We start from the raw sequence: 26,154 nt of genomic DNA on the forward strand, positions 1-26,154 counted from the left end.
TCAGAAGGAGTTTGTCCCGCGCTGGGTAAGCTGCATGACTTAAAAACAGCTGAGGGGCACCTGGGTGGCTTAGTCAGTTACGTGTTTGACTTTGGTTCAGATCATGATCTCCTGGCTCATGAGTCTGAGCCCCGCATTGGGCTCTCAGCTGTCAGCATCCAGGCCACTTAGAAAACTCTGTCGCCCTCTTTCTCTGCCCCTCCCATTTGTGTTCTCTCTCTCTCTCTCAAAATAAATAAATAAATAAGTTTATATAAAAAACAGCTGAATTAGTCGTTAATTAACGGCTTATTAAAAAATCTGCATTTTTGACTTCTTTTGGAAAAATCTTAAGATTTGGAATCACTGGGCCCTCATTCTTGCAAGACAACAATTGGCTTGAGTTGAGAGTGAAGAACGTGCTTTCTGCTTTGCAACAGTCTCCACCACTCCCTCGAGTCCCGCCGGGTATATTTGTATTTATATTTATATTTATATTTATATTTATATTTATATTTATATTTATATTTATACACCAGCCTGGTATATATATTATTTATATTTCCTGCCTGGCTTCTGTAGGTATTCGGGTATTCAACCCGTATGTAGGGCTTAGAAAACACGTCAGAGCCACAGAGGCAGGCCCAGGAGCCATGATTTTAGGAAGAGAAAGTTGAAGCCATTGAAACGAATGAGACCGCTATAGGGGAGGGTGGAGAGACTGGAAAGAGGAGAGCTCTAGAAACTTTGGGGCATCCCACATTTGCAAATCAGAAGACGAGTGGAGCCTGTAATGTAGACAGGAGGGAAAGTATCGTGTAGGCAGGAGGAAACCCAGAGCAGTATCATATCATAGAAACCAGAGAGTAAAGGATTTCGAGATGGAAATCAGCCAGTGTCAAGTGTTACCAGAAAAAGGGAGGAAAATGAATCTCAGCCAAAGGCCACTGGCTTTGGAGATTCAAAGGTCTTGCAGAGTTTCAGGAGAGTGGTGAGGGCAGAAGCCAAAGTGAGACACTGCTTTGACGTTCCTATTAATCTGAGTTCATCACTAGAAAGATGTTGGCGTCTGGAGGAGAGGAGGGCACACCTGTGATTGGCCTTGGTCTAAACTTCTCACTCACCTGGTGAGAGGGGACTTCTCACTCACCTGGGGGTGGGGACGAGACAGGAGGGGAGCGGCCTGTTGTCCAGGGAGGAAGACGCTTCTTGTATTCCACATCTCTAAAATGCCGGGTTCTTTCGATACGTTCCCTCATCTAATCCCCACGAGAACCCTGGACTTAGGTCTCATTATGTGCATTTGTACGGATGGGGAAACTAAAGCTTACAGAGGTTGGGTGATCTGCTTCAAGAGACTCACACAGTGACAGAGCTGGAGAGTTAGGGTTTGAATGTGGGCTCTGTCATCCCCGTTCTTTTCACGCACCAGCCAATTCCATTGTCTTGAGGGGGGAGCCGAGGCACTTTTTCATCCTCTTGTACCTAGATCTTAGCATATTACCCACCTTCACTCACGGCTACGTTCAGCAAAGGACCTTCCTCATAACTTCGTAGCGCTATTCGGTTCAATACCGACATCTTGCTCTAAGGGTGCACCGAAATGGTTAAAAAAAAAAACACTAAAGTTTTGAGGTGAAAAATCCCTCCTTTTGAGTCTCTTCTTATTTAATACACAAAAGGTCTTTGCTTTGTCCCAGTTACACTAACATCTCAGTTATTTCCGAAAATTATGCGCCATGAATAATACCCACATTACCGCCATGAAAAATAAAAATGATCTGTGTGAATGCGACCAATCCATGAGTGGACTGGATTTATTTCATTATAATCTCGCAGCATAGGTCAGAATACCCAATCCTGTCTTGTGAGAGGGAAGACGAAGGCAAAGGCATGACCCTCCTCATACAATACGTAGCGCACGGTGGGTACTCAGTTCATATTTCAGTGGATGAGTAGTATTCTCAATGGCAAGGTGGTAGACAACTCTGTCCTCTCCCACCTACCCTACATCCGCTGGCTTTGAGGTGATGAAGGCAGAGCTCAGGAGTCCACGTTTGCAAAATCTCCCTATTTCTATCACTCTCTCTTCCCTTTGGGGGATCGACGACTGGCATAATAAGACCTAGTATTTCTCTAGCACTTTGCACCAGTTACCGTGATAAATGCCTTGGTGTGCACTCGCTCTTTTTATTTTCGAGACAACGCCTTTTGGTTTGTATTCTTAGTGTCTCCGTTTTACACATGAGGAACAGACAGCCTGAGGGGCTGGAGGATTTTGCCCAAGACCACTCAGAAAGCGACTGAGCTGGTTTCAGATTCACCCTTACCCACGTCCCTGCGTGCCTGCTACGGAGTCGGCTGTCCTATCAGAGGCCAGAACCAACCAGTGTAATTATCAATCGGTTCTCCTTCTGAGGCAACGCGGGGTCCTGGTGAGCTCGCCTCGTGTCAGACCCAAGAGTCGCTTCTCCTGTGGCCTGGCTGGATCTCTCTTGGGGAGAGGACTCTTCGCTTCCATTTTCAAAATAGGGGAGTTCAAACCAAGGATGGATCCTGATTTCTGGGCCCTGAACCAGGGAGCACAGTCCAACAAAGGATTGTCCTCCGAACTGTGCCATTTCTTCCGTGGAACGTTTTGCCGGGGAGCGACCGTGAAAACCTATTTGCTTCTGTAGTGAACGATTTTTGCTGTTCAAAAGAACAGAGTGCCGATGCAAAATTGAGATCACCCTGGAAAATCCGGGGGAGACTGCTCGCTTCCAGGGCCCTCCCGTCGCTGTAATTGTGAGAGTGGTTTTGTCAGGTTGGGTTGGGCACAGGCTGCTGTATGGCTCCGAAATGCAGATGGCTTCTCCTTTGGGAAGGGGCAGCGCTCTGTCAGGGACCCCTCGTGTTAACAAGAAACATAAGGTGGGGATGGGCAGGGGGCTTAACAAGGTATTTATCACGGCGATTGTGCCCAGGGGTTGCTCACGGTGATTGCTTCATAAATTTTAGCAATCTTCCCTCCTCTGATTTATGTGGCTCTTCTAAAGGGCATTGTTCGGCAGTACATTAATGCGGATGCTAAATATAGCTGGGAGGAGCCCAGTGCTGATGATCCAGTGCCCGCTGGAAGGCAGGCATCTGCCAGTCAATAACCTACTTTTGTTCCCGTCTTTCCTGCTAGAATATATCATGCCGTAGAGGCTATTTATATCTGGAAAACATTCTGGAAGTTGTTAGAAATCCTTCCTGCCGCAGCGCGCTGCCCTCCCAGGAGCTGCTGAAGTGTAAATGTGCAGCCAGGCGTTCCTCCCAGCAGCGCCTGGACTGAGTGACCTTCATGGGCTCCATCCTTCCTTTGCAAACAAAAACACCAACTTGGAATTTTAATTAAAAGGCAGCGAGTGGGCTATGAAGCTCACGGCGTTGGCTGAACTGCTGGTAATCGCAGTGTGGATTTGAGGTCACCCTTGCGGAGCCTGTAACGTTAACTTATCAGGGACAACGCATCGGCCGAATTTAGCTCCAGCTTCGCCAGGAGGCAGAGGCTCAGAAGAAGAACTTTCTGGTGCATGAAACAGTGCAGTTAAGAGCACGGGCAGTTCTGTTAGACCGTGCCAGCCGCTGTCCCAAAGCCGGGGAGAGGGGGCTACATAGATCACGTCCTTTTGGTGGGGACCATGTGGAACCTATTGGTTGAACCCCGCAGCACCGGTCACCCAAGTGGGGACAGATGATACAGCTCTGATTGGCGATGCGGCGAGGCTCTCAGAGCCCTAGCGGTTCAGCTGGCCCATAAAACGAATTAAGTCCGCCTGAGTGGGTTGTTTTGCATTGAAAAAGTTATTTAAAGCCTTTTAAAAATAGCATTATTGGAGGCTGTTATTGGTTTGCATTACTTTGTCAGAAGGCACACACTTGTTTATTGCAAGGTCTGATTCCCAGATTTAAAACCACCTCTAAATAAAAGGATCATCCCTATCTTCAGACATTGGCCACCTTGAGTGGTCACGGTGCCTGGCCTCTGGAGCCCCGACGTGGGGGTGGGAGGCTCCCAGCCTAGGTCACCAGTGGGATCCCCGGGGAGCTTTCGGAACAAGCACGTTCCTGGGTTGGCCAACATACTGTTCGGCGAGTCCGGATCCGGGTTTTAAGGGGTTTCCAGAAGATTTTGATGATTGAGATCCTTAGGGAGCTCTCGGCCAGGGAGTTTTGGAAGTCCAGTCTAGTCACGGGATAAAAGTAAAAACAAGAGGAAGGAAAGGGGAGACTCAGATGAGTCCACCGGGACGATCTCCCGCTCCTCCCGTGAGGATATCGGGAAGGTCCAGCAGCCAGGTCGGCTTCTGCTGCAAGGGGCTTACTCTGTGCCCGCCGTGATAGTGCTCCACACCTTACATCCCTTAGTCCCAACCATTGTTGAGCAGATGGCAGTGTCCCCATTTTACAGATGGGGAGGTGGAGGCATGGAGTCATAAGTCCTCGCAGTAGAAGGTGATGGAGACGTTGGCTTGGCCCCCGCTGCCCACCCTGCCTCAGTTTCCTCTTGGACTGTGACAGACCAACCTGACCCCACGCAGCCACGCTTCCTTCGCCACCTGCAGCCACAGAACTGAGCCCCCCTACTTCTACGGCTGAGCGTTGGGGGGGGGCGGGAAGCCAGGGCCCCCCCACATCCCAGTCCTCTGCTGCTCATAGCGTCAAGCCCCAAAGCTAACCCGAGGTTCCACACAGTTTGCCAGGCTCCCCAGGGACGTGGCCTGCTGTCCTGCACGCCGTCTGATGGATCCCAGAACCCGGGGAGGGGAGAAGGGGGCAGGGATTGTAGGGCTTCAAGGAGATGGGTGAGGTGTGGGATGGGAGAGGCCGCATTTGTAGGACTGGCCGATTTCTGTGGCGTACGTCCTCTCACGGCCTAACAACTGGCGTTGAAAGCTCCCGAACACCCGACCGCTGAAAATTGCGTGTCAACGATGAAGAGTGCGCCTGGTGTCTGTGACCAATGTCTGGGCCGGGCTGGCGCGTCCCTGCCTGGTCGTTGCCTCTCTCTGCCTCGTTTCCCACGCTCCTTTGGGGTGGCCTCCTCCACCACGCCTCCGATGCTCTGATGCCCCTCGGTGTGTCCCACGCAGTAGGTGCTTAGTAGACGTTACCTGAGGGAACGGACCTGGCCTTCCGGGCCCAACTCCCACTGCACGAACAGCTCACGCCGCACGCTTCAGCCGGGCGCAGGGACCCCGTGAGCCTCTGGGCTCGAAGTCACCGTTTTAGCGGGTCCGGGGTCCGGGCGCCGGTCGCAGAAGCTGTTCCAGTGCACGACGGGTGGGCACGGGCCAGACGGGCAGAGGGCCCGTCCTCAGACGCCCCGAAGCTCAGGTCCTGTGACGCGGCCCCAGAGAAGGCCGCCGGGCCGCGGGGCGGCCAGAAGCGAGCAGAGGTGGAGGGTGGCTCTTGGCACTGACCTTCTGCGCAGAGCCAGTCTGGGGCAGGTTGACAAACGGGGCCAGGTGCCGAGAGGGCAGCCGCAGCTGGGCACCGGGAGCAGGTTTTGGGAGCCGGACGCTGGAATTCTTAAGGCCCTCCTCCCTCCCTCTCACACACGGCCAGAAGCCTCTTAGAAGAGGAAAAGAGCGACGCGGATGTGGTCGTCCCTTACTTAACTGCTGTCTAGTAATATCCACACACCCCCCACCCCAGGGCTTACCGTAGTGTTCACCCCACGTCCGACTGCTCTCCGAGACTCATCCAACTGTCTGGAGCCTTCAGGCCTGTCCCTCCGCCCTGCCGCCTCTCAGTCGGGCCCCCTGAGGCGTCCTCGGATCAGGCCACCGTCTCTCTCTGGGGTCTTCCCGCCTCCGTTCTTGCACTCCTCTGGGAGTTCTTGCCCGTTATCCCCTGGGGCAGTTTCTAGAAGGAGAATCTGCCCCTCGCCTGGAGGAAAATGTCCGCTGTCTTTAGGGTGGAGGCCTCATTTCTTCGAGAGGCCTCTGGGCCCCGCTGGGATCTGGCCCAGGAACGTGCTTCTGGTTTCCTCTCCCGCACATCCTGAGCTCCAGGCCCACCGCCTGCCCTGGGCTTCTACGCACCTGCCCTGCTTGTCTTGCCCCGGCTGCCCCGGCCTCCTCGTTCGCTCGGCCGGCTGCTGCCTGGCCCCCTGGTCTCAGTTCCCCTTTATCTCTTTGCCTAAACTCATCCTCTGGGGCCTCCCCCTGCCCTGAGTTCCTCTGCGCTCCCTCACACGTGCCCGCTTCAGCACCCCGGGGAGAAATGGTGACAGCTCCTTGTGACCCATGTACCCCGTTCACTCCGATGCCAGTGACATATCAAAACGCCCAACCTGCGGCAGGCACACACAAAAGGTGCTTTGAAAGTGGATTTGCTCTGGGGCACCTGGGTGGTGCAGTTGGTTGAGCGTCTGACTTGGGCTCAGGTCGTGATCTCATGGTTTGTGAGATCGAGCCCCACGTGGGGCTCTCTGCTGTCAGCGTGGAGCCCTCTTTGGATCCTCTGTGCCCCCCTCCTCTCTGCCCCTGCCCCGCTCGCACTCTCCCTCTCTCAAAAATAAATAATAGACATTAAAAACCAAAACAGAGTGGATTCACTTCAATGGATCATTCACCTCTTGCCTGCTCGCCTTAATTATGGCAAATCAGAATTCGGGCTCCACAGCTCCCCTGAGGGATCGCTGGGTTGAGGGAAGGTGAGGAGCAGAGACACGACACGCGAAGCAAGCAGCGGGTAGCGTAGTGACAAAATCACAAAGAATAATTGTGCTGCACGTATGAGCACATACGGCATTGGATTACAGGCCTTAGAGGACAGAGAACACTCACACCTAATTTGCCTCGCACACCGCCCCACACAGTGCCACGGACAGAAAAGAGCTTGCAAAACACCCGACAGCTCAGGAAGCTAGCGTGTGTCCGGTTTAACCCTGGCACCGAGCCTACTTCTCTGGCCATAATGCATCAGCCTCCACGGGCAACCTGATTTCAGTACGGGGACGTTATTTTGCGCAAACATCAACCAGGGAAATAAACATCTGTGGTGTTGTGTAACCGGCTCATCTGGCCCCCAGCAGAAAGTGGGTCATTGAAACGTGGGTAGAAAACCGCCTAGGTGATGCCTTTGCTTGGGAAAAGACATGATTTAAGTCCCCTCTGTCGTTCTGATACCAGAGGCCATGGCACCATGACGTGGATGGCAATGTTAAAAGGACGAGACACAAGCCTTCTGGAAGACCTTGGCCCTTTGTCTGATGTGTCGGTTTTGATTTTTATGATTGATGATGCCGTGAGTCAACACAGCAGCAACACCCACAGCAGCCCGTGTGGACGCTGTGCCGGGCGGCTGTTGGACTTCCATTCTACATACTTTTCTCAAACCGACCCATGTGATTTTCGATAACAAACAAACCGACCCAAAGCCTTTGCCACTAACTCCGAGTTTCTTGATCACGGTTGGCAACTTCCTGTTTGTTTAACCCGGTGATGTGCTAACTGGATTCTACTGAGTTTGGGGAGAAGGGAGTCAAAAGCAACATCGTTATTTCATCTTAACGTGTGTGAGTAAATCATACTCTGTTTCGTGGGACGTTTAATACAACTCTTCAGTAAACAGCAGTTTTAAGTAGGCTACTGAGAGTGAAATGAACGCATACTCTAAAACTCGGCCATTCTTCTGCAGTCCTCGAGGAGGTACATTAGTGCTTTGGTTTGTCAAGAGCAGTGTCTTCCAAAACATACTTCGTAGCCTCGAGATCGTTTTGACTTGATTCATTGGTACGAGGGGAAAGCGTTGGTTCATAAATTTTTAGGTTTCCAGTTACAGAGTCGCACGGAAGAATAGTGCTAACAGCCAAAGCTGCAAAGCCAAGTTCCATCAGGTACACGTTTGTCAAAAACAACCAGGGTAGAGATGCTATAGGAAAAATAAGTCACACGTACTAGACATTGATTATATGACAAGAGCTCTCCATGTATTATCTCATTTAATCCCATCGGGTAGTTACTATTTTTGTGCCCATTTTACAGACGAGGGAACTGAGGCTTATGTACATCGCCTATGGTCACTTAGTAAGCGGCAGGGCCAGGAGTTGAATTAGGTGATTTGGCTCCAGAACTTGCAAAAACATTCAGTCCCTGAAAGTGCCACCCTGTACACAAATGAATGTGGGTCCATTTTAGTCTATCAAATAGGCAGACTTATACACCAAGATCCGTATTCTAGGTGACTCACGTGCTGAAAAAGGCTTCTCCTTCTGGTTTCAATTCTAAGGTAAAAATAAGATGTCTTTTATTTGTTCTGTGGATTTTTTCGGACCGTGTCTCCGGGAAAGTAAACTGGGTGGAGAACTGATGGGTTGATCTGAAATATGGAGCCCATGGCACTTGTGTATGTTCCAGAGAGGGTTCCTTGTGTTTCACCTCCTGCCCACATCTCCTTCTCCCTCCCCTCCCAACCCCCAAGGTCAAACCCCAGCATTTCAGGGTGCTAGGTGGCTATGGTGGACTTGTGCCTTAATGGGATCTGTCATCCAAGTTCCTAGATGCTCCACATTCCCAGTGCCATAAACTTACCTGGGAACAATTGTGGGTTGGATTGTGTTCCCCAGAAAGCTATGTTCCTAACTCCTAACTTCTGGTACCTATGGATGTGACTTGATTGGAGATAGGGTCCTTGCAGATGTAATCAAGTTAAAATGAGATCGTACTGGATTAGGGTGGGTGTGAATGCTGACTGGTGTCCTTACAAGAAATTTGGACACAGATATCCAGGGGGAAAGCCCTCTGAAGACCCAGACGCACGGAGGAAAGAGGTCATGGGAAGACGGGGGCAGAGATTGGAAGAGCTTCTTCCCAGATGCTGGGAGAGAGGCCAGGCAGCGTCCTTCTCTAGCGCCTTCGGAGGGAGCATGGCCCTGCCAGCACGTCGATTTCAGGTGCCTAGACTGCCGAACTGTGAGTCGGTAACTTTTCGCTGTGTTGAGTCCCCCAGTTTGTGGTATTTTGTCAAGGCAGGCTGAGAAGACTAACCTGCGAATCTTGTTAAAATACAGATTCCTGAGCGACCCCTTCCCGCCCCCGCCACGGGTGTCAATCTTGAGCCACGGGTGGGGCTCATGAAAGGGTTTTTTGTTATTTGTTTTTTTAATAAAAGTGCAGATGATGCTGATGTGGTGATGTGGACTTATGGGGTCGTGGAAAGCGGACCAGCCTTTCAGCATCAAGACTCCAGAGCGTTTTGCAAGTTTATTTAATAGAACAAAAAAGATGCTTATCACTGTAAATGATAAATAAAGAAAAAGACAAAAAGCCATGCTACTGGTTTTGTAAGAGGAGGTGTAAAAGGAAAGTGAGACAGTGTTACAGATAATGCCTTGCTATCTGCACACCTGTCTGGGCTCTGAGGCCGGCATTCAGGTTCACACCCTGTCTTATCTTTATTACCTTCTTTATCTTTAACATTCTCGAGTTGACCCGCTGGGGGGGGGGGGGGGCGTTGTTTTGAACTGGGAGATACAGAAATATCTTTACTTAACTTCAAGCTTGCCTTCTGGGCTTCTACTCCCTCGGTCCACTCCGTAGCCGGAAGGGTCTCTCTTAATCCAAGATCGATGTTGCCTGACTCTGCTTAACCCCCTTCCACAGACCGTCCTCTTCAGGATCAAGGTCAAATGCTCTACCATGACATGGGGCTCTTTGCATCTGGAACCCTATTCGTGCCTCCAGCCTGTATCCCCAGCTGCACCACGTGGTCTTCCACCCTGCAGCCCGAACACTCTTGTCTATCCTCCCTCCGCCCCTGGCCGTCTTGCTGGTTTACCCTCCTGGGTTCCCCGAAGTCACTTCCAATGGGAAAGCTTCCTAAACCTCCAAGGCTGGGTAGGGCGCCCCTCCTCGGTGCCTCCAAAGAATCCCAGTTCACCCTCCTTGTGGCATGTGTCACACTGGCTGGACGTTGCAGGCTTGCTTCTGGCACCCGCTGTCCGCCACCGCCCCCCGTCCCCGCCCCGATCTGTGTGTTATGGACTGATGGTGTCCTTTCCAAATTTCTAGGTTGAAATCCTAATGTCCAAGGTCTTAGGAGGGGGGGCCTTTTCTAGGTGCCTAGGTCATGAGGGGCACCCATGGATCTCCTTTGATCCTTCTGCCACGTGAGGACACAGCAAGAAGTCTGCGGCCCGGAAGAGGGCCCTTACGTGAGCGTGCCAGCATCCTGGTCTCAGACTTCCAGCTTCCAGAACCGTGAGTTGTTTAAAGCTGCACAGCCTTTGGTGTTTTGTCGTAGCAGCCCGAGCAGAATGAGGCAAACCCTAACCCTGGATGTGACGCTGTTAAGAAATGGAGCTTCTTTAAGAGGCAGTTAGGTTTAGATGAGGTCGTGAGGATGGGCCCTCACGATGGCATCCGTGCTGGTGCCTTTATAAGGCAAGAGAGACCAGAGCTTTCTTTCCCCGCCATGTGACTTTCTGCAAGCCTGGAAGAGGGCTCTGGCTAGAACCTGACCTCGCTGGTACCCGATCTTGGATGTCCGATCCTCTAGAACTGTGAGAAACAATGTCTTGTTCGAGCCATGCGGTCTGTGGTGGTTGTTCCAGGAGCCCGAGCTCGGACACCATGGCTTCTGCGAGGATAGGGAACATGTCCTACCCCAATACCTAAGACATTGCCTGACACGCGAGAGGTGCTCAGTGGGTGTTTTTTGAGTTAATGGCAGCCACACATTCTCAGTTGTACACTGAGTCCTCACTCCTGGCTCCCCGAGGCCAATTTTCTGCTTTTCCTCTGCTCTTGTGGGTGGGCTTCTGAGCGATGTCGAGAAAGTCGCACAAGCTCACGTGATGACTGCATTCACCACCAGCCCCCACATCCTAACTTCTGTGCTTCTCAGATTGGTCTCATCCATCCCTCATGGGCATCGGTGCCCTTCCTGACTCAGCGGTGCTCATGCTCTACGCCCCATTCCATCCCCATCACTCTCACAGAGAGGCTGGCTGCCCCAGGGGCCTCCATCAGCTCTCCTTGCTTCTTGCTGTCTCTCCCCTCCACGTCTGACCCCTCTCCCATTCCCTTTCTTGTGTCCCCTGTGGTCCCTTCTGTCACCTGGCTTTAGCCATAATCTCTGTAACTTTGACCCTTTCCTTTCCACAGACTCCTCCCTCTCCACTGAAAACATGCTTCTCTCTGATCCCTCCTAAAACTTATTTCACACAGTGCTTTCTTCTCAGATTTCCTCAACATCCACCCATCCATCCATCCATCCATCCTTCTATCCTTCTATCCATCCATCCATCCATCCATCCATCCTTTGATCCATCCATCCATCCATCCATCCATCCATCCATCCATCCAGTTTTCTATCCATCAACCAACATGATATTTCAAATACATAAATTAAGATCAGGTCACTCTACTGCTTAAAATCATATAGGAGCTTCCCAGGGCACTTACGAGAAAATCCAAATTCCTTTTTCCCCAGGCCTTGCAAGATGATGTTGGTATCACACCATCTGGTTCTTGCTTATTTCCCTGACCTTATCTCTTTCCATGCGTGCCTTTGCTCACAAGCTGCACTCACACTAGCCTTTGTTCTGTTCCTTTGACATCTTCTCTTTAGGAAATACAAACTTTTCTACTTGCTTGGGAACTGCTCCCAGACTCTGCATGGCTTTCTTCTTCTCATTCAGACCCTGGCTCAAACACCACTTCCTCAGTGAGCCCTCCTGTGACCATGCAATCTAAATCAGCACCCAGACTTCACCCCAGCACTCTCAATAGCCAACTGGATCTCTTTCTTTTCTAGTATTTATAGAAGGATAATATGACATTTTCTTTGTCATTAGTTTGTTTGAATGCGGCTTGTCTGTCCCCCAATGCTACCCTCATCACTAGAAAATAAGCTTTGTAAGAGTGAGGTCCTTGTCTGTCTTCTTCACCAACGTATCTTTGGGACCTGTGAAGTATCTAGCACACAGAGCAGTACATGCTGAATATTTGTTGAATGCATGCATTCAGTCATTCAACAAATATTTATTGAAATCCTTCTGTGTAGTATTTAAGTCTTGGATCTGTAGTGCCTAGGAGCTCACAGTCTAATGGGTAGATACATACATGTGCAATTATAATAATGTTGTAAGTGCCACAGTGAAGGCATGTGTGACTCTGTAACAGAAGCCTCAGGGAGCCAGGCTCCCATTCCACCTTGGGGGTGTCAGAGAGGGCTTCTGTGGATGGAGAAATGGTAAAAAGCCTCAGATCCTTGATTCTACTCCCTCTTCTGAGTCATGAGACCCAGCCCCGCCTCCTACCTCTGATGATTTCTGCCTCATTTCTGGGGCCCTTCCCTCACATTGAAGGCAGACGTTCGTCAGGTCCTTTCTATGTGATGGCCGTACACTTCATTTTAGGGCCTTTGCACACGTTGTCAGAGGTTCAGTCATCAGCTCTGTGTGAGGAATCCCAAATACAAATCTTTAACTGGCATTTCCCCATGTAATTAGTCCAGTACCTCCAACAGCTTTTGAATTCTCTCTAGCTGGATAGACTCAGTATTTCTAACACCGAACTGGTGTTCTCCTCCACCCCAAATCTGTTCTTTCTCTTCTGTTGCTAGCGCTTCTGCAAGCACCCAGGCTAGTGTCTTTAGAGTTAGTTAATATGGTTACGCCTTGATTCTCATGTCTCATATTCCATTAATTAAGAAGTTTTGGATTCTGCCTCCAAGATGTTCTCACATACGGTCCTTCCCATCTATTCTTGACTTTGGGCTTCCTTAACTATTCCTCATGATTACTGTATTAACTTCTCTATTTTTTGACCTTTCTCTCTTCTCTAATCTATTCTTTACATTTGATCCTAGTTATTTTCTGAAGGCAGACTGAAATATATATCCCTGTGTAAAAACCTTCCTTATGAGATCGTTATGCGATCACTTAACTTTGCCAACATATACTCTGTACTTTATTTATTTATTTATTTATTTATTTATTTATTAATAAATGTTTATTTACTTTTGAGACAGCGAGAGATAGAGTGTGAACAGGGGAGGGGCAGAGAGAGAGGGAGACACAGAATCTGAAGCAGGGTCCAGGCTCTGAGCTGTCAGCACAGAGCCCAACACGGGGCTCAGACCCACGGACCATGAGATCATGACCTGAGCCGAAGTTGGATGCTTAACCAACTGAACCACCCAGGTGCTCCTCTGTACCTTAGCGTCATGCCCTTTCATTGGCCTAGACTCTTCCCTCTGTTTTTTCCATATGCTAAAACTATATCTGTCTTCAAGATTCATTTCAAATATCATCTATTTGGTAAACCCTCACTGATCTTACTGGTTAAAGTTAGTCATTTCCTTCTCTGTGTGTCCTAAAACATTTTTTTTTCCTAATCACTTCTAGCATCTATCTTATTGTAGCCATATCATATTTATTTACATACATTTTTATATTCTTTACTTTATGTTAAGTCTCTTGAATGCAGGGACTGCATTTTTTTTTTTTTTTTTTTTTTTTTTTTTCATTTGGCGTTTTCCTTTGGTGTTGGTCTGTCTGGGGCCTCTGAGAAGCAGAGGCTAAGATGAGATTAGTTTTACAAGAATTTGTTAGGAACAATACTTGTGAGGGATGGGAGGGGTCTAGGATAGAAATGGGATCTGATTCTCAGGTCAAGGAGAGAGGGAAAGAAGGTAGGCTGAGTGGAACAATCTTAGTCTGCTGTGCAGTTCTGAGGGGGATTGGCGAGCCTATCTGGGATTCTGTCAACTGAACTGGCCTATCAGAAGAGTCCCATGTCTTACCGGAGCGAGCCTGCTTTAATATCCCTGCTAACTCAGTCATTGGTTGGGAGCAGCCCATGGAAAGTGTGACTTTGTTGTGAACGCAGTGGTGGCTTTTGTAGTTAGGGCTCTTGGTCGATTATGCTGTCCACAGGGATCTGAGAGTCTCATTTGGGTGGCCTCCATACTCTCTGAAGCTTCATATTTTAAAGACTACTTCTCTTTGTTCTTGTTCCTATGGATCTTCTAGAGTATTTACCTGTTAAGGCCAAGGTCAAATACACCTCCTCAAGGAAGCCCTCTCTGGATACTTTAGCTCACCACATTCTCTTTTCAGAATTCCTATACCCAGTGTTTAACCTCTTGCTCTCTGATGGTATCTTGTACATTAATTAGGTCTTCCTAGCTCATCTATGAGTTCCTTGGGGACAACATGTGGGTCTTATTTTTTTGTTTGTTTGTTTCTTTGTTTTTTATGTCTCCTACAATGTTTGCCATAATACTGTCCATATGTCACTCCATAATTTATATCCATTTATATCACTTCATAAATTCTTCTCAACTGGGGTACCTACTGTTTACAGCTGAAATCACCCCCTCACATCTCAAGAATACTAATATTATCTTTTTTCTTGAGCTTTGTATCTTAGTTATTGGTTTTTAAAATTTACAATTAAAATTTTAAATTAAGAAATAGGTATAAGAAAAATAGATCTTGGGCTATTAGGGTTACCCACTTCTTCTTGTGAGCTTTGGCAGATTGTGTCTTTCAAGGAATTTCTCCATATAATTTAAGTTGTTGAATTTATGGGCATGCTGTTGTTTGTAACATTCTCTTAACATCATTTTAGTATCTGCTCGATCTGTAGTGATGTTATATCCTTCAGTCCTGATACTGGTGATTTGTGTCTTCTCCTTTTTGTTCCTGGTCACTCTGGTTAATGGTTTATTGATTTGGTTGTTCTTAAAAACCAGCTTGTGATCATTGATGATGGTTTTCTGTTTTTCATTTCATTGATGTCTGCTCTTATCTTTTTAATTTATTTTTCTTCCTATGTTGGGTCTAATTTGCTCTTCTTTTTTTATCTTTTAAAATGCAGATTGAAGTCCTTGGTTTGAAAACTTTCTTCTTTTCTGAGATACGTATTTAGATGTATAAATTTGCCTCCCATGTTTTTATAAGTTGTGTCTTTATTTTCATTCAGTTCAGAATACACCCTGATTTCCTCCCCCTACTCCCAGGGGCTTAAAACACAAATTTATTATATACCCCTGGACGTTAGAAATCCAAAACCAGTCTTATTGGGCTGAGGTCAAGGTATCAGCAGCACTAATTCCATCTGGAGACCCTAGGGGGGTGCTGTGTTTCCTAACCTTGTCCAGCTTTTAAACTGCCTGCATTCCTTGGCTTGTGGCCCCCTTCCATCTTCAAAAACAGCAGTGGCTGGTAGGGTCTTTCTCATATAGCACTATTCTCATTCTGCCTCTTTTGCTTTGTGTGCCAAAAAAAATATCATAGAAAATGTACCATCTTAGCTATTTTTGAGCATACAGTTGACAGTGTTAAGTATATTCATTTTGTTATTGTGAAACAGACAGATCTCTAGGACTTCATCTTGCAGAACTGAAAGTCTGTATCTGTTACACAAATCCCCTTCCTCTCCCTCCCCTGATAATTAATATTCTACTTTCTGTTTCTATGAATTTGACTACTTTAAATACTTTGTATAAGTGAAATATATAGCATTTGCCTTTTTGTGACTGGCTGATTTCAGCTAGCACCTGTCTTCAAGTTTTATTTATGTGGTAGCGTGTGAGAGAATTTCCTTCCTTCCTCTAAAAGGTTAAATAATATTCCGTTGTGTGTATATACCAATTTTGTTTACCCATTTATTCTTCCATTTATACATTTGGGTTGCCCCCACCTCTTGTCTACTGTGAATGTGCTGCCGTGAGCATGGGTGGGCAAGTATGTCTTTGAAAATTTGCTTTAATTCTTTTGGATATAGACACAGAAGTGGGATTGCTGTATCATATAGTAGTCTTTTTTTTTTTTTTAAGTTGAAGTGTGGTTGACACACAATGTTGCCTTAATTCCAGGTGTACCACATAGTGATTTGACAACTCTATGTTATGCTCTGCTCATCACAAACGTAGCTACCGTCTGTCACCAGACAACACAATTACAATACCATCGACTATATTCCCTGTGCTGTTCCTTTCATCCTTGTGACTTATTTATTCCATAATTGGAAGCCTGTACCTTCTAGTCCCCATCACTCATCTCACCCGTCTCCCCATGGTCTCCCCTCTGGCACTCATCAGGTTGTTCTCTGTCTTTATGAATCTCTTTTTGTATGGTAGTCTTATTTTTAATATTTTGAAGAACTTCCACGTTGTTTTCCATAGTAGTTGCAACATTTTGTAATCCTACCAATGGTATATAAGCGTTCCAATTTCTTTACATCCTTGTCAACACTCATTCTTTTCTTTTTCTTTTTCTTTTTCTTTTTTTAAATAGGAGCCATCTTAATAGATGTGAAATGGTATCTCACTGTGGTTTTGATTTGCATTTTTCTTATCATTAATGATATTGAGCATCTTTTCACGTGCTTGCTGGCTTTCATATATCATCTTTAGAGAAATGTCTGTTCAAATTCTTTGTCATTTTTCGATCAGACTACTTGAGTTTTTTGTTGTTGTTAAGTTGTAGGAGTTCTTTATATATTCTGGATATTAACCCTTTATTAGATACATGATTTGCAAATATATTCTCCCATTCTGTAGGTTGCCTTTTCACTCAGTAGATTGTTTCCTTTGATGTGCAAAAGGTTTTAAGATTGATGTAGCCCCATTTATCTCTTTTTGTTTGTGTTGCCTGTGCTTTTGGTGTCACAGCCAAGAAATCATTGCCAATTTAATTTCTCTTTTGATTTGTTCTTTGGTCCATGGGCCATTTAGTGGTTTGTTCATTTGTTTCAAAATACTTGGGAATTTTTCATATATCAGTTATTGATTTCTGCTTTAATTCAATATTAGACAGAGAATGTACTTTACATAGCTTGCACCCTTTAACATATATGGAGACTTGGTGTTTGGCCCAGAACATGATCAATTTGAGTAAATGTTCAGATACACTTGGAAAGAATGTGCATTCTGCTGTTGTTGGGTAGAATGTCCAATAAAAATGAATTAGGTCAAGTTATTTGATAGCATTGTTCAAATCTTCTGCATCTATATCCTTTAAAAAAATTTTAGTTATTTTTTATTTTTTTGTTTTTTAATATAGCTTATTGTCAAATTGGCTAACGTACAGTGAGTAAAGTGTGCTCTTGGTTTTTGGGGTAGATTCCCGTGGTTCATCGCTTACCTACAATACCCAGTGCTCATTCCAACAAGTGCCCTCCTCAATGCCCATCACCCATTTTCCCCTCTCTCCCACACCCCCATCCACCCTCAGTTTGTTCTCTATTTAAGAGTCTCTTATGGTTTGCTTCCCTCCCTCTCTGTGACTATTTTTTTCCCACTTCCCTTCCCTCATGGTCTTCCGTTAAGTTTCTCAAGATCCACATATGAGTGAAAACATATGGTCTCTGTCTTTCTCTGACTGACTTATTTCACTCATCATAATACCTTCCAGTTCCATCCATGTTGCTGCAAATGGCATGGTTTCATTCTTTCTCATTGCCAAGTAGTATTCCATTGCATATATAAACCACATCTTCTTTATCCATTCATCAGTTGATGGACATTTAGGCTCTTTCCATAATTTGGCTATTGTTGAAAGTGCTGCTATAAACCTTGGGGTACATGTGACCCTATGAACAGCACTTCTATATCCTTTGGATAAATTCCTAGTAGTGCTATTGCTGGACTGTAGGGTATTTCTATTTTTAATTTTCTGAGGACCCTCCACACTGTTTTCCAGAGCGGCTGCACCAGTTTGCATTCCCACCAACAGTGCAGGAGGGTTCCCGTTTCTCCACATCCTTGCCAGCATCTGTTGTTTCCTGAGTTGTTCATTTTAGCCACTCAGACCGGTGTGAGGTTGTATCTCATTGTGGTTTTGATTTGTATTTCCCTGATGATGAGTGACGTTGAACATCTTTTCATGGCTGTTGGCCATCTAGATGACTTTTTTGGAAAAGTGTCTCTTCATGTCTTCTGCCCATTTCTTCACTGGATTATTTGTTTTTCAGGCGTTGAGTTTGGTAAGTTCTTTATAGATTTTGGATACTAACCCTTTATCCGATATGGCATTTGCAAATATCTTTTCCCATTCTGTCAGATGCCTTTTAGTTCTGTTGATTGTTTCCTTTGCAGTGAAGAAGACTTTTATCTTGATGAGATTCCAATAGTTCATTATTGCTTTTAATTCCCTTGCCTTTGGAGACGTGTCGAGCAAGAAATTGCTGCAGCTGAGGGCAAAGAGGTTGTTGCCTTCTTTCTCCTCTAGGGTTTTGATGGTTTCCTGTCTCACATTTAGGTCTTTCATCCATTTTAAGTTTATTTTTTATGTATGGTGTGAGACAGTGGTCTAGTTTCATTCTTCTGTATGTTGCTGTCCAGTACTCCCAGGACCATTTGCTGAAAAGACTGTCTTTTTTCCATTGGATACTCTTCCTTGTTTTGTCAAAGATCAGTTGGACATACATTTGTGGGTCCAATTCTGGGTTCTCTATTCTATTCCACTGGTCTATGTGTTGGTTTTTGTGCCAATACCATACGTCTTGATGATTACAGCTTTGTAGGAGAGTCTAATGTCTGGGATTGTGATGCCTCCCACCTTAGTTTTCTTTTTCAATATTATGTTGCCTATTCAGGATCTTTTGTGGTTCCATACAAATTTTAGGATTGCTTGCTCTAGCTTTGGGAAGAATACCGGTGCAATTTTGATTGTATTGTATTGAATGTATAGATTGCTTTGGGTAGTATTGACATATTAACAATATTTCTTCTTCTGATTCATGAGCATGGAATGTTTTTCCATTTCTTTGGGTCTTCTTCCATTTCCTTCATAAGTTTTCTATCATTTTAAGCATACAGATATTTTACATCTTTGTTTACGTTTATTCCTAGGTATTTTATGGTTCTTGGTGCAATTGTAAATGGGATCAGTTTCTTGATTTCCCTTTCTGTTGCTTCATTATTGGTATATATTCTGTACATTGATTATGTACCCTGCAACTTTGCCTAATTCATGTATCAGTTCCAGCAGCCTTTTGATGGAGTCTTTTGGGTTTTCCATGTAGAGTAACATGTCATCTGCAAAAAGTGAAAGTTTGATTTCTTCTTTGCTAATTTTGATGCCTTTGATTTCATTTTGTTGTCTGATTGCTGTTGCTAGTACTTCTAACACTATGTTAAACAACAGTGGTGAGAGTGGATATCCCTGTCATGTTCTTGATCTCAGGGGGAAAGCTCTCAGTTTTTCCCCATTGAGGATGATATTAGCTGTGGGCTTTTCATAAATGGCTTTTATGATGTTTAAGTATATTCCTTCCATCCCAACTTTCTCGAGGGTTTTATTAAGAAAGGATGCTGTATTTTGTCAAATGCCTTTTCTGCATCGATTGACAGAATCATATGGTTCTTATCCTTTCTTTTATTAATGTGGTGTATCACATTGATAGATTTGTGAATATTGAGCCAGCCGTGCAGACCAGGAATGAATCCCACTTGATTATGGTGAATAATTCTTTTTATATGTTGTTGAATTTGATTTGCTAGTATCTTGTTGAGAATTTTTGCATCCATGTTCATCAGGGATATTGGCCTGTAATTCTCCTTTTTTGTGGGGTCTCTGGTGTGGGTAAGGCTGGCTTTATAGAATGAGTCCAGAAGTTTTCCTTCTGTTTCTACTTTTTGGAACAGCTTGAGAAAGATAGGTATTAACTCTGCTTTAAATGTTTGGTAGAATTCCCCTGGGAAGCTGTCTGGCCTAGGACTCTTATTTGTTGGGAGATTTTTGATAACTGATTCAATTTCTTCACTAGTTATGGGTCTGTTCAAATGTTCTATTTTTCCCAATTTGAGTTTTGGTAGTGTGTGGGTGTCTAGGAATTTGTCCATTTCTTTCAGATTGTCCAATTTATTGGCGTATAATTTTTCATAGTATTCTCTGATGATTCCTTGTATTTCTGAGGGATTGGTTGTGATAAATCCATTTTAATTCATGATTTTATCTATTTGGGTGCTCTCTCTCTCTTTTTTGAGAAGTCTGGCTAGGGGTTATCAATTTTGTTTATTTTTTCAAAAAACCATTTCTTAGTTTCAGTGATCTGTTGTACTGTTTTTTTTTTTTTTTATTCTATGTTGTTTATTTCTTCTCTGATATTTATTATTTCTCTTCTTCTGCTGGCCTTGGGGTTTCTTTGTTGTTCTGCTTCTAGCTCCTTTAGGTGTGCTGTTACATTTTGTATTTGGGATTTTTCTTGTTTCTTGAGATATGCCTGGACTGCTCTCTTAAGAGTGCCTTTGCTGCATCCCAAAGGGTTTGGACAATTGTGTTTTCATTTTCATTTGTTTCCATATAGTTTTTAATTTCTTCTTTAATTGCCTGGTTGACCCCTTAATTCTTTAGTAGGATGTTCTTTAGCCTCCATCCATTTAGAGGTTTTCCAAAGTTTATCCTGTGGTTAATTCAAATTTCATAACATTGTGATCTGAAAATGTGCATGGTATGATCTCAATTCTTTCATATTTATTGAGGGCTATTTTGTGTCTCAGTATGTGATCTATCTTGGAGAATGTTCCATGTGTACTGGAGAAGAATGTGTATTCTGCTGCTTGAGTATACAAAGTTCTGAATATATCTGTGAAGTCCATCTGGTCCAGTGTATCATTCAGGGCCATTGTTTCTTCATTGATTTTCTGTCTAGATGATCTGTCCATTGTTGTAAGTGGAGTATTAAAGTCCCCTGCAATTACCACATTCTTGCCAATAAGATTGCTTATATATGTGATTGTTTTATTATTTTGGTTCTTCTGATTTGGTGCATAAACATTTATAATTGTTAGCTCTTCTTGATGGATAGACCCTGTAATTATGATATAATGTTCTTCTTCATCTCTTGTTGCAGCCTTTAGTTTAAAATCTAGTTTGTCTGATGTAAGTATGGCTATTCCAGCTTTCTCTTGACTTCCAGTAGCATGACAGATGGTTTTCCATCTCCTCACTTTCAATGTGAAGGTATCCTCAGGTCTAAAATGGGTCTCTTGTAGACAGCAAATAGATGGGTCTTGTTTTTTTTTTTTTTAATTTTTATATCCATTCTGATACCATATGTCTTGTGATTGGAGCATTTAGTTCATTTATCTTTAGGGTTATTATTATTGAAAGATATTGTGTTATCTGTAGGTTTCATGCTTGTAATGATGTCTCTGGTCCTTTGTGGCCTTTGCAACATTTCACTCACAGGGTTCCTCTTAGGATCTCTTGTAGGACTAGTTTAGTGGTGATGAATTCCTTCAGTTTTTGTTTGTCTGGGAAAACCTTTATCTCTCCTTCTATTCTGAATGACAGGCTTGCTGGATAAAGGAATCTTGGTTGCATATTTTTCCTATTCAGCACATTGAAAATTTCCTGCCACTCCTTTCTGGCCTGCCAAGTTTCAGTAGATAGGTCTGCTACTACCCTTATGTGTCTACCTTGTAGGTTAAGGCCTGTTTGTCCTTAGCTGCTTTCAGAATTCTCTTTATCTTTGTATTTTGCCAGTTTCACTATGATATGTTGTGCAGAAGATCAATTCAAGTTATGTCTGAAGGGACTTCTCTGTGCTTCCTGGATCTCAATGTCTGTTTCCTTCCCCAGACTGGGGAAGTTCTCAGCTATGATTTGTTCAAGTATGTCTTCAGCCCCTTTTTCTCGCTCTTCTTCTGGAACTCCTATGATACAGATATTGTTCCATTTCATTGAATCACTTAGTTCTCTAATTCTCCCCTTGTGGTCCAGAATTTTTTTTAATCTCTGTGTTTTTTTGGCTTCATCTTTTTCCATAATTTTATCTTCTATTTCACCTATTCTCTCCTCTGCCTCTCCAATCCCCACAATAACCACCTCTAGTTTATTTTGCACCTCATTTACAACATTTTTAAATTCATCGTGACTATTTTTTAGTTCCTTGATCTCTGCAGCAATAGATTCTCTGCTGTTTTCTTTCTTTCTTTCTTTCTTTCTTTCTTTCTTTCTTTCTTTCTTTCTTGTTTATTTATTTATTTATTAAAAAAATTTTTTTTAACGTTTATTTATTTTTGAGACAGAGAGAGACAGAGCATGAACAGGGGAGGGTCAGAGAGAGGGAGACACAGAATCCGAAACAGGCTCCAGGCTCCGAGCTGTTAGCACAGAGCCCGACGCGGGGCATGAACTCACAAACCGCGAACTCACAGACTCATGAACTCACAAATCATGACCTGAGCCGAAGTCGGCCGCTTAACCGACTGAGCCACGCAGGTGCCCCTATGTTTATTTATTTTTGAGATAGGGAGAGAGACAGAGTGTGAGTGGGGGAGGGACACAGAGACAGAGGGAGACACAGAATCCGAAGCAGACTCCAGGCTCTGAGCTGTCAGCACAGAGCCCAACGTGGGGCTCAAACTAACAGATTGGGGGATCATGACCTGAGCTGAAGTTGGACGCCCAACCAACTGAGCCACCCAGGTGTCCTTCTATGCTTTTCTTCAAGCCCAGTGATTAATCTTATGACTATTATTCTAAATTCTTGTTCAGTTATATTGTTTATATCTGTTTTGATCAATTCTTTAGCTGTCATTTATTCCTGGGATATCTTTTGAGAGAATTCTTCCACTTTATCATTCTGGCTAGTTTTCTGTCCCTTATGTGTTTTAAAAGCTTGTTATGTCCCCTGCTCCTGTGAGCACTAGTATATTAAAGAGGGGTCATACACTGTCCAGGGCCTGGCCCTTCAGCAGGTGTTTTTTGGAAAGTGTTACTTGCTTTCTGTTGTTGTGACTTTGCTTACTTTATCTCCCTACTGTAGTGATGTTTTGGACCCTCCACCAGGTGTGCTTTGATTTGTTCATTGAAGTAGCCTTGGAAAAGAAAATAAACAAAGAAAAAACAAACAACAAATAAAAACAAACAAACAAAAGAAAAACAAAAACCAGAAACACCAGCTACAAGTAAACAACAGGGTGGGAGCAGAGCTGATGGAAGAGGCCTTATCCCATCTGAGGATTGAAATGGGGCAGAGAAAGAAAAAAAGAAAAGAAAATGACCAGACATGGAATCTCTAAGACTTAGTCCAGAGAGAGAGAGAGAGCAAAATAAAGAAGGAGGTGTAGAACATATATCAAGAGAATGGATCAAACATGTCTGCTTAAACAAACCAACAACCAGAATAACGAGCCCAGAGGACGGAAGAAAAAGGAAGAAAAAAATATATATATAATAAGAATTGTCTGAGAATTACATCAGGCAGTGCAAAACCGCTGGGTGCCTTGGAAGTGGTGGCAGCACTGGTCTGGAGGAGGGGCTGTCCGGTTCCACTGTGAATCCCACTCCAGTAGATCTGCGGTTAGCAGGCATGGAAGGGCATGGTTTGGTGTGGGTGCGTCCCACCTCCCCTGTGGGCCCGCTGTCCATCCCCTGAGGTCTCACCTTGGTGGTGATGGGGAGGAAAATGGCAACACCCCAGTCTCTCCTCCCCGGACCTGGTGTCCCAAACCACCCCATTCAGGCTGTCCTCACTGTGCTGTGGGCATGAACGAGGCGGTTTGTGCCGTTCCACTGACTCCCTCACCTCCCTGGTGCTCCGCTGGGATTCGCACCCTGATATCTTTAAGGGTCCCGCCCCATCCGCCCCAGTTTCCAGGATGTGCTACTCCTTTGAGCGGATATATACCTTCTGCCCACAGCACTCCAGGGAGGGGATCTCTTTCTCCCACTGCAGACTGCACCCCTGACCTACCACTGAGCCTGGGGATGGCTCCCCTCCTCCCCAGGTGCACGATCCGGGCAGCCGGCCCCAGTTTGGAGAACTCCTGGCAGTTAGACATTGGATCTTTGTCCAGGTCTGTGGTTTTTCTCTTGTCCAAATACAGTCCTATGCTTTCCCAGCCTCTTTTTCTCTTCCCTTTGTCTCTCCGCAGAAGGGGATCCTTTCCCTCCGTTCATTTTATCTCTCCCAGTTTGCAATCAGGCACCTATGGCCCATCACGTTGTCCCGGTGGGTCCCTGGAGGCATCTCTGCCACTTTGCCGCCCAGACTCTTGGAGTTCAAAGTCCTTTGCCCTCCCCCGCTCCCCCATCTACATCCTTATTGATTTTCTGCTTACTTGTTCTATCAGTTATTGAGAGGAGGATGCTGAATCTGCAAATGTAAATGTGGGCTTGTCTATTTCTCCTTGCAGTTCTGTCATTTTTATTCATGCATTCTGGAGCTTTTCTTAGGTACATAAACATTTTGGATTTTTATCTTCTCCTGATGAATTGAACCTTTTGTTACTATGAAATAGCCTTTACTTTTGGTAATATTCTTTGCTCTGAAATCTACTTTGTCTGATACTAATATAGTCAATTCAACTTTTGATTAGTAGGAGCTTATTATGCCTTTTTTTCATCTTTTTACTTTTAACCAACTTGCATCTTTATATTTAAAATGTGTTTCTTGTAGGCAACACATAGTTGAATCTTGCTTTTTTTATTTTTTAAATTCAATCTCTGCCTTTTAAATAAGGCATTTAAAATGCTTATATTTAATGTGATTATTGGTATGGCATTGTTTAAATCTACTATCCAGCTATTTGTTTTCTATTTGTCCCGTCTGTTTTTTATTTCTTTTTCCCTTTTTGTATGGCTTCTTTTGGATTAACTGATTTTTAAAATTCTGTTTATCCCCTTTGTTGGCTTACGAGCTGTAAGTTTTGTTTATTATTTTGTGGTTGTTTTGGGATACATAGTCTACTTTCAAGTAATATACCATGTTGTGTGTAGGATAAGAACTTTATAACAATATATGTCCATTCTTTTTTTTTTGGTCTTTGTGTTATTGTTGTCATACATTTTACTTATGTTATCAGCTCCATAGTGCATTGTCATTATTTTTGTTTTGACCAGTTAGTTTTTAAAGAGATGTTAAAAATGAGAAAAAAATATCTTGTATTTCTCATATTTTATTTTTGGTGCTCTTAATTTTTTTTGTTTAGGTTCATATTTCCATCTTGTATCATTTTCCTTTTGATTGAAGGACTTAAAATGTTTTTTACAGTGCAAGTCTGCTGGTGATGACTTATTTCAGCTTTTGTATATTTGAAAAATACTTTATTTCTCTTAATTTTTGGAACTTCTTTTTGTTTGCTATAGAATTCCAGGTTGGTGGTCTTCTTTTCTCATATTTTCACTTTCAGAGGTTTGATGTGGATCTTTAAAAAAAAATCTCCCATGTTGCTATTTAACATACAAATCTTTTAGTTTCCTGAACATATAGAATACAGCTAAGTCACTGTTTTAATGTCTGTACTAATCTGTACACTTCTAAGTTTGTTTCTACTGATCGTTTTCTAACCATGGGTTCTTGGCATGCCTAGTAATTTTTGATTAGATATTGGGCATTGTAAGTTTTATCCATTGGTATGATCGATATAGTTGTATTTCTATAAATATTCTAGAGATTCATTCTGGCTATGGAACAATTATGTAGAAGTGTCTTGATGTTTTTAGGGTTTGCTTTAAAAGTTTTTAAAGCATGACTAGAGCCATCCTTCAATATAGTGTTAGTTTTTGCCCTCTGCTGAGGAAATGCTCCACTGAGTACGTGACCTGATAATTCATGAATTATGAGGTTTTCCATTCTGACTAATGGGAACACGAATTATTTATGAGTCTAAGCCCCAGGGATGGTTCTCTCTGCTCCTTTTGGGTAGTTATTTCCTTAGTCATGGTAGTTTGCTCATATGCATGTTATTTTTTTTAATGTTTATTTATTTATTTATTTTTGAGAGAGAGAGAGAGAGAGAGAGAGAGAGAGAACATAAGCAGGGAAGAGGCAGAGGAAGAGGGAGAGACAGAATCCTAAGCAGGCTCCATGACCAGTGCAGAGCCCAATGTGGGGCTTGATCCCACCACCATGAGATCATAACTTGAGCTGAAATCAAGAGTTGGTTGCTTAACCAACTGAGTCACCAGGTGCCCCTCCTCATATGCATGTTCTTGTCAGAACTTAGCTGAATGAAGAAGGCTCCAGGGATTTCCCTCTGTTCAGCCCTCTCCTCTCCAGTACTTTGCTTGGCAAGCTCTAGCTGCCTTGGTTTTCCTGGACTTATATTTCCTCAGCTCAGGGAGACTTCATGGTGTCGCCTGCATTCCTTATCAGTGCATTGTGGCCTCGAAACCCTCTTGAGACAGTAAGCTTGCCTCATATTTCCTCTTTCAGGAATCACTGACTTGTC

General features: G+C 44.3%; 1 long non-coding RNA gene across 3 annotated transcripts in view; it reads right to left on the reverse strand.

The window, feature by feature from the left end:
- Positions 1-6,135, reverse strand: part of LOC122237253 — a 36,763-nt gene extending 30,628 nt beyond the window's left edge. For all 3 annotated transcript variants that reach the window (XR_006215617.1, XR_006215573.1, XR_006215595.1), the window contains exon 1: positions 5,672-6,135. This is a non-coding gene — a long non-coding RNA (uncharacterized LOC122237253). The remainder of the gene's footprint in view (positions 1-5,671) is intronic.
- Between the last annotated feature and the right edge of the window lie 20,019 nt (positions 6,136-26,154).

The sequence above is a fragment of the Panthera tigris genome, chromosome A1 (assembly GCF_018350195.1).
Source record: "Panthera tigris isolate Pti1 chromosome A1, P.tigris_Pti1_mat1.1, whole genome shotgun sequence".
Lineage (NCBI taxonomy): Eukaryota > Metazoa > Chordata > Mammalia > Carnivora > Felidae > Panthera > Panthera tigris.